This window comes from Fukomys damarensis, unplaced genomic scaffold (assembly GCF_012274545.1).
Source record: "Fukomys damarensis isolate Sample0158 unplaced genomic scaffold, DMR_v1.0_HiC HiC_scaffold_23, whole genome shotgun sequence".
Taxonomy (NCBI): domain Eukaryota; kingdom Metazoa; phylum Chordata; class Mammalia; order Rodentia; family Bathyergidae; genus Fukomys; species Fukomys damarensis.
Window position 1 is genome coordinate 60164324 of NW_022900935.1, and position 9279 is coordinate 60173602.

Consider the following 9279-nt stretch of genomic DNA (forward strand, 5'->3'; position numbering starts at 1 on the left):
AAAAATTGTCATTCTTAAATTTTGTCTTGCCTTTACTAATTGCTTATGCTTGAGTTTTTATGCCTTGTTTCTCTTTTATGTATTCTTTCGTTATTTAAGTTGAGGATATGGGAGGCTATGTCCTGTCGCGAGCCGCGACATCAGGATCCTGCCAGCAGGTCCTAAACCTGAAAGGACGAGAACAGAGAGACGGGAGGCACTTTTCTTCTTATGTTCCTTGCTTGGTTTCTTGCTTGCTTTATTACAGAACCTCTTCCTTTTATACTCTCCAGCTGCATGGGAGCGAGGGCTGCACGGGAGCGACGGCTGCACGGGAGCAAGGGCTGCACGGGCGCGAGAGTACCGCCCACACATTCCAGAGGGAAACAATAACAACCATTATGGGTTACATCTGCTAGGCAATAGATCAGACCACCAGCTGAACTAGCCCATTGCTATAGCGACGGCACGTCCACACCGCTCGGGTGAATCACAGGTCAATATGGCTGCGCTCATGTCGTGTTCCTTTACAGTGCTCTCCATAATGTCCCATCAAAGAAAGTGACATTTTATTCCCGTTTTGTACGTGCTGCATTCAGATTCACCGGACCCAAGTGGTTATTTGAAACAGCAATAGGAATAAGGGAAAAGAAAAAAAATGTGAGAAAATGAAAAGATGGAAATAAAGTGTTTGTAAATGGGGAGGGGAGGAGGGGGAAAATTAATACAGGGATAATGTAGAAGATGAAACAGGATCTCTAAATAATATGATATAATTCCCAACCTGTAAGATGTATAATACACCGAGTTTGTGTTTTCTAAAGTCAAAGAATGAATTCTAGGAACAACGGGGTTTTTTGTTGTTGTCGTTGTTGTTTTTTATTAGGGATCAAATTCAGGACCTTGTGCTTGCAAGGCAGGTGGAAGAACCACTGAGTTAAATCCTCGGCTCAACAAAGGTTAAGAGTAGGAAATATTTATTAAGAGGATAGCTCTTGAGTGCCCGAATGGGCACCTGAGAATCCCACTTTTCAGAGGAAGTTTTATAGAGCACAACTACTGGTGCAACATGGGTTAAAGCTATGGTCAATCAGTAAGGTTACAAGAATAGTCACGTAAGTAATAGTGATCCAGTGGGGGAACAAATCGTAAGTAATAGTGATCCAGTGGGGGAACAAATCACGTAATAGGTGTGCATAGAAAGAACAAAGACTTTTTCTAGGAAACAATGGGTCCAGAGGTCTTGGTCTCCCACCAGGGTGACTGATGTCTACCTAGACTTTGTTAAGCCAGGTGTGACTGCTTATCTTGTCCTTGGGGAAGTATGCAGGCCTGGGCATTTTGCCTTCATCTTGAGGCCTCATCTCCAGCAAATGCATCTCCAGCCACAGTTGTAATGTGTTTTCTTTTCTTTCTTTCTTTTTTTTTTTGGTACAGGGATCACACTCAGGACCTTGTGCTTGCAAGGCAGGTGGCTGAACCACTGAGCTAAATCCTGGGCCATGTTTTCATTTTTTGTGCTGACTCTGTCAATGGCCCAGCCCTATCTGACTGCCTAGAATATTTCTACCTAAAAATGTTTGCTTGTTTGTTTTTTTGGTTTTTGAGACAGGGTCTCACTATGTAGTTGAGACTGACCTGGAACTCACTATGTAGCCCAGGCTGGTCTCGAACTCATGGTGATCCTCCTGCCTCAGCCTCCCGAGTGCTGGGATTATAGGTGTGCACCACCACGCCCGGTTCTACCTAAAAATGACCAGGCCTTCGTACTTCTGCAAAGGACCAGACAAGTGGTAACACCTGGCTTAATAAAGTCCAAAAAGACATCAGTCCAATCTCCAGACCTAGCATTTCCTAGAATATGCCTGTTTCTTCCATTCACACTGGTTATGTGGCTTGTTCCTCACTGGATCACTACTACCACAGCGTCTGTACTTGTAATCTTACTGGTTGTTCATAGTTTTAACCCACATTGTACCCACGTGGTTTTTGCTCTATAAAACTTACCCTGAAAAGTAGGATCCCCAGCTAGCCTCTCAATGTTTCCTACTTTTAATCTGTGTTGTTCGTAGAATTCATTCTTCGATTTTAGAGAACATGAAGCCTGCATATCAGACATCTAACAGGTTGGAAATTATATTGCCCTTATATCATTTGGAGGTCCTGTTTCATCTCCTATATCATCCCTGGGTCATCTTGGAGAGGGGCCAGTGAGGTAAGAAATGATTAGAAGGAGGTAAGAGTTTGCTTTTGCTTCACAGACTCTGGATTGTGACTCGCTTAAGTAATCAAAAATTGTCATTCTTAAATTTTGTCTTGCCTTTACTAATTGCTTATGCTTGAGTTTTTATGCCTTGTTTCTCTTTTATGTATTCTTTCGTTATTTAAGTTGAGGATATGGGAGGCTATGTCCTGTCGCGAGCCGCGACATCAGGATCCTGCCAGCAGGTCCTAAACCTGAAAGGACGAGAACAGAGAGACGGGAGGCACTTTTCTTCTTATGTTCCTTGCTTGGTTTCTTGCTTGCTTTATTACAGAACCTCTTCCTTTTATACTCTCCAGCTGCATGGGAGCGAGGGCTGCACGGGAGCGACGGCTGCACGGGAGCAAGGGCTGCACGGGCGCGAGAGTACCGCCCACACATTCCAGAGGGAAACAATAACAACCATTATGGGTTACATCTGCTAGGCAATAGATCAGACCACCAGCTGAACTAGCCCATTGCTATAGCGACGGCACGTCCACACCGCTCGGGTGAATCACAGGTCAATATGACTACGCTCATGTCGTGTTCCTTTACAATGGTCGCCATACTATATGTACTATAACAGATGTGCATTTGTACACCTATATCTACACATCTCCATCCCCCTTGAAATTCTTAAACCTCAACTATTTTAGGTGCTTAGAAAGATTCTGAATCTATGAACTTTACAAGGTAAATTTCTGGGGCTATTTCAGTGTGCTTGGTGTTTGGGTCACTTTTCCGCAGCTTGAATTCTTACTGATTACTTCAAGATAACAGCTGACAGCTGACGGACCAGTGATGAATGTAACTGTACTGTATCCCTAAAATGTACCAATAAACTCAATTAAAAAAAAAAGAACAGTGAGATTCCACCTCACCCCAGAAAGAATGGTGTTATCAAGAAATCAACCGACAATAAATGCTGGCTGGGCTGTGGGGAAAAAGTGACCCTTCTCCATTGTTGGTGGGAGTACAGACTGGTGCAACACTGTGGAAAACAATATGGAGATACCTCAAACAACTAGGATTTGAAGTCCCATTTGACTCAGCTGTTGCCTTTCTGGGTATCTTCTTGAAAAAAGTGAAAGCATCATACCACAGCTATATATGCACATCCACGTTTACAGTGACACAATTTATAATAGTTAGATCTTAGGAACAACTCAAATTGACCAATGAATGGATAAAAAAGATGTGGGTTTTTTATACAGTGGAATAGTATTCTACCATAAAGAGACATTTATCATTAAATGGATGCATCTGAGACTATACTCTTTAAGTGAATTAAAATTGGACACACGTGTAAAAAGAGAACCAGCCATAGGAAAAAGTAGTGTTATAGCACCACCTAGTGGCCTTTATTACTAACTGCAGAGTAAATTTAGAAAATGCTGTAAAATGGGTCTTTTTTATGTGCCTGTGATCCCAGCTTGCAGAAAGGTGAGGCAGGAGGATTGCCGTAGGTTCGAGGTCAGCTTGGGTTGCATAGTGAGTTTCAAGGCCAGGCTGAACCTGGCCTAGTGATTCCCTGTCTCAAAAAATCAAAAATCATGGGATTCTATTTGCCAGTTAAAAGGCGAATGGTTGACCACCTGGAAGACGTTTTTTTCACTGAGGCAGTCTGCCCCAGTCCTCTGCACTCTACAAGGATTGTTGAGCCTGTCCTGCCTCAGTTTCCTTTCTGGCCTGATCTTCCTCTGGTGAGAAGTCATTCTTAGCTCTAGAGACTCACCATCCTCCTTTCCCAGGCTGAGAGTGATAACTCTGGAGCAAGTTGCCTCAATAACTCACCATGAGTGGGAGAAGGAAATATTTCCTTTTTCTGATCTCGTTTCTGGTCTTTCCCTGTCACTTTGTACTTTCCTTTCTGGATGCATGTAAGATTAGAGAAAGAGGGGTATCCTCGATTGCCCCAACCTCCCCCTCCTGTCCAATAACTAAGAACCTTTAAGCTGAGCCCATAGAAAAATGAGCATTTGTTAGCACCAAAGAGAAGGAAATCATTTTAGATCAAAACAGCTGAGGCTTCTATCTGTTCCTCATAGGATGCTAAACCGAAAACAGTGGTTAGCCTGCCAGCTGGTAAATACTCTGAGAGGAGCCACCCCTCTCTTAAAAAGTAGAGGGTAGGTTCTGCAGCCTCTTCTGGAGAGTCCCCACTGAAGCCGAGGGCTGAGGGAACGTTGGTCAGAGAGGCAGCTGGATTCCTTTCCCGAGACAAAGCTCTGGTGTGTGGAACCAGGGGGAGCTGAGAGGCCAGCTGAGGGCCCACGACCAAAGCTGCTCTCGGGCAGATACCCGAAGGCTCCTCAGCAGAAGCCTGACTGGGTAACCAGCAGAAGTCTCCACCTCTCTGTCGTCTGTACCTGCGTTCCTCGGTGAGGTGAAAGGTGGCTCTCTCAGTGATCTTCAGGTGTCCTCCGTCCCACAGTGACCGGAGACAAGATGCTGCTAAGTGTTTAGCTACACATCTGGACGTTTCCCTGCCAATAAGAGAGCTCTAAGGGGCCAGGCACAAATAAAAATAATAACTCTCTAGACGCCCTGACAAATCTTCATTAGGACAAAGGTCCTAGTTAAGAACCCCCTAAGTTTTTTTTTTTCAAGTCCAAATCACAGAGTTAACGTCAGAACGCCTCATTGTTAGACTGCACCTCTCTACAAGAGGTCTGAGGCTGAGGCGGCTTGCAACAGTGGTCTGCTTTTCACAGAGAACAGCTATTGGAGAAGAATTTACACTCATGTCCTACGTATGCCAACTTGGAGTAAACAAGGGATTTTTAGCCAGCCTTTCTCTTCACACGCATGTAGGAAAGTGCTAAATGTGCCTTCGCTAACATGGAACAGTGGTTGCTGGGCAATGGGTATAAGGTTTTGTTTGTTTGTTTTGTGGGGATTGGTACCAGGGATCAAACTCTGGTCCTTGCCCTTGTGAGGCAGGCGGTGGCACCACTGAGCTAAATCCCTGGCTGGGTAGAAGTTTTTATCTGTGAGTTTTCATGAATGTGTTGCAGACATAGGAATAGAATTTTTTTTTTTCTGGTACTGGTGGTCAAACTCAGGGCCTTGCACTTGTCAGGCAGGCGCAGCACCACTGAGCTACATCCCCAGCAGAGCACAGACATTTTAACAGATTTTAAGTAAACCTTAGCCTTCTTACTGCTAGGCAAGATTCCCTAGGTGATTAGGTAGATCACATAAATGCTTTGGGGACTTTGTCCTAGGGCCCAGGGTGAATTTCCTAAGCCCGTTATCTTGACTCTGTCTCGGGAGGTGATCTCCTTTGCAGGCTGAGAAGTGCTCACATTTGCCCATTGATCTATTTTCCTCACTCTCTTTCAAAGAATTAGAAAGTAATGGTGGAGATCTCTTGATTATTGGTTTTGTTTGCAATGCTTTCTTCTTTCAAAAATTATTACAGCTAAAATTAGTTTCAACTTGTGCTGTTAAAAACACCTGCTGGAGTTAAAAATTGAAATTTCTGGAGAAGATCGAGTTGCAAGGCCATGAAAGAATGGACAGTCCAACCCAACCTATCGTTCATTCGCTCTTCAGATGACAGCTACCTGCCCTGGAGCTGAGTCACCTCAGGGGACACCTTAAGAATATAGAAATCAAGGGCTGGGGATTTAGCTCAGTGGTTCCACTGACTGCCTTGCAAGCACAAGGAACCAAGTTCAATCCCTGGTACCAAAAAAAAAAAAAAAAAAAAAAAAAAAAAAAAATAAAAGGAGTCTTGCAGGTTTGTCATTGGCTTCATCCATCTAATCACTTGGGCTGGGCGTGGTGGCACACACCTGTAATCCCAGCACTCGGGAGGCTGAGGCAGGAGGATCGCCATGAGTTTCAGACCAGCCTGGGCTACATAGTGAGTTCCAGGTCAGTCTCAACTACAGAGTGAGACCCTGTGTCTCAAAAAGCTAAACAAACAAACAAACAAAAAAAAACAAACATATAATCACTTGGAGTTTGGCAGCCTCTAGGCAAGAATAAACAAATTTTCTGTGAAATTAAGGCATGTATAATCAAAACACGAACATTAGGATGGAAATGCACACTGGGGAAAGAGCCACGTTTGGACACTGCTCTTAAGGAACCTCTCACACAGGCCTAAGAGCCAAGCAGTCTACTGATGGAGATTATCTCTAAGTCTTATATTTTTTGTGACAAGTCTTTCTAGTTTTAGTTATAAGGAGGAGAGAGGTTGGTGGTTTTGAAGGACAATTTTAGCTAAAGAACTTGAGACTCTTGTTGAGCTTTTATAACTTTAAAAATATATTTTATAACTCTTTTTTAATAGATTTCAGCTATACTGAACCATAACAGTGTTCAGCTACTGGTAATACTTGGAAATTGTCAGAAGGGGTCAGCAAGCGGAGCCCCTTTTTACATCTGGCTTTTAGTACTATGGCATTGTTTTTATATCTCTGTGGTTATACTTTTCTGCTGGGCATTTAAGACCAAGTTAAAAATAAGACCTGTGCTAATTAAAATTAACCTCTTGCTGTATAAAAGTCTCCTGAGGCATTACCTTGGAACGATGTACAGAGCCTCTCTGCTCCTCTGTCAGTGTCAGCGGCCAGGATGGATCACACCTTCCTTGACCGTGTTGCTCTCTGTGAAAGCGTGGGAGGGAGACTCTTTCCTCTTGGTGACCCTCCTTTGGCACAAAGTATATTTGTTGATTCTTGTTTTCTGGGGCCTAGAAATCTCCCTGCTAAGGAGTTTGAGCGACTCACCAAAGTTATAGGATCTTGAAGAAAAGGTTCCCTTATGTCCTGGGTCCTCGTTGATCTTGGAAGACCAGGGCCAAAATATCAGCTGTCCTCTTAGCCCAGTTACCTTTCTAGTCCTGGTCTCTAAACTTTAATTGTTGAACAAAAAGAAGAGAAGATTGGGTACATCAGGATTGCAGCAGGAGCATCGCGCTTAACTGGTATAACTTAATTTGGATATCAAGTACTTTGAAATATGAGTATAGCCAGAGGACTGTTATTTTTATCAACCGTGGTTGTTTCAGTACTTGAATCCCTGCAGAATGTTAACAGACAAAAGTTATGTAGTTTTTCCAGAGAAAACTTGAGATCAAGAGCCACACACAGTATTTTAGCAGGATGACATTATCTTTGTAACACAGTTAAATGTCCATCTTAGTATAGAACAGCCTTTTCCACATAACATCTCCATCTGATCACAACGACACAAAGAAACTCTCACCTAATTTGTTTTCCTTCACAGGATGCCATCTAAGGAGAATGCACCAGTCTATAAATGTACCTTAGAAGTTTACCATGACTAGCCTCTAATTTTTAGTGTGTGACATTGTTTGGACAGCTCAGTGCCTGAGCATCCATATTGTAATGACACATATATAACATGCAAATCAAAGTTTAAAAAAAATAACTCTTGAGCCTGGGATTTAGCTCAGAGGTTCTGCCACCTGCTTTGCAAGCACAAGGACCTGAGTTCAATCCCTGGTACCAAAAAAATAAATAAAAATGAAAAAAAAAACTCTTACTTTACTGGTGATCTCCTGATGGCTTGACATATGCCTCTCATCACAAGTATCTGAAACACAAAAGAAAGGCAGATATCTGAGTTTTGTTCTTTTTCGATACCAGAGATCAAACTCAAGAGCTGGTGCTTGTGAGGCGTTGTGGTGCCACTGAGCTAAATCCCCATCCCTATCTGAGTTTGTTTGTTTTTTTAAAGAGATTATCAACATAAACAATCCTGTTTTTTTGTTTTTTTGTTTTTTTTTTGAAACAGGGTCTCACTGTTGTTGAGACTGACCTGGAACTCACTATGTAGCCTAGGCTGGTCTTGAACTCACAGTGATCCTCCTGCCTCAGCCTCCTGAGTGCTGGGATTACAGGTATAAGCCACCACGCCCGGCAAACTGGTCTTGATATCATTTTGATTAGTTAGCAACCTGAGTGGAGGAATGTCTTTAACTCTAATGACAGTTACCTAAAAGCCAACTTAAATTATTGAGAAATATTTTAAAATTCCAAAAAGGCAAAAAAGAAGGAAAAAATTGTTGCGCTCTAACAAAACAGCTATACATATTGTAATAGGGCATAGATTGGACAGACAGACAAACACACTTGAAACAAATACACTTGGATGTATTTGGCCAAGATAAATTGTAATAACCCTTTTACTGTTTAGGTGTGTAACTATAGATCAGACTAGTCAGAAGTTTTCATAGGTCAATCAACAGGGATTTCATAATAAGAATCAGAAGGGTTAAAAACCTTTTATAACTGTGAAAGCAAATACAGTTTTTAAAATGGGCCTTAGGCTGATAGTTTATCTGATTGGAATGTCTAGCTAATAAGCTTTTCATTGTTGTTTTGATAGCCATAGTTCTTGGATAGTCACAACTGATAGCCAAAACTGTTGTTTTGATAGCCACACGTAACTGTTCCCTCTAGAGGGGTAGACTGTTAAAGGGTACTTTTAGCTATTTTCAGGGGTGGGTGTGTAAGCCAGAATTGACAGTAGAAAGAGACAAGGTGGGACTCTTGGAGGTAAGTATTTATCCTAAACAGTGCGGGGAGATGGCCGGCCAAGGCTCCAATCTGTCCTGGAAGATGTCTACCTATGACAGGATTTTACCTGTGACCCTTGGACCATATTTAGCTATAGGCCTTTCTTTTTCAGAGCTTTAGTTAGTATATCTCTGAGAATAGTGCTGGACCTAGCAAGATGTCCTGGAGAGACATCATGATGAGAGAGTCAGTCTTCTGGGGACTGGGCCTGTGCCTATTCTTTGTGTTTTCTTCTGTTTTATTTTCTGCTGCTGGAGATTGAACTCAGGACCTTCTGCTTGTGATGCAGTCAGCAGCACCAATGAGCTAAATCCCTGGCCCTGTGCCTAGTCTTTAATACGTGGTTTTTGTTTAAAACTGTTATTAAAGTCATAAAATTCCCTAGGGAAGTTTTGTTCTATCTGTGAACTTATCTGTGTTACAAAAATGAGTCAGTCTGTCTGTGCTATCAAAACCAGTCAGCATCTTTTTTTTTTTTTTGGTTTTTTGAAACAGGGT

General features: G+C 42.5%; 1 long non-coding RNA gene across 1 annotated transcript in view; it reads left to right on the plus strand.

Annotated features, from left to right (window-relative positions):
• Positions 1-2663, plus strand: part of LOC109117861 — a 4511-nt gene extending 1848 nt beyond the window's left edge. Inside the window, exons 2-3 of the long non-coding RNA XR_002025171.2 lie at positions 2052-2194; positions 2542-2663. This is a non-coding gene — a long non-coding RNA (uncharacterized LOC109117861). The remainder of the gene's footprint in view (positions 1-2051; positions 2195-2541) is intronic.
• The last annotated feature ends 6616 nt before the right edge of the window (positions 2664-9279 follow it).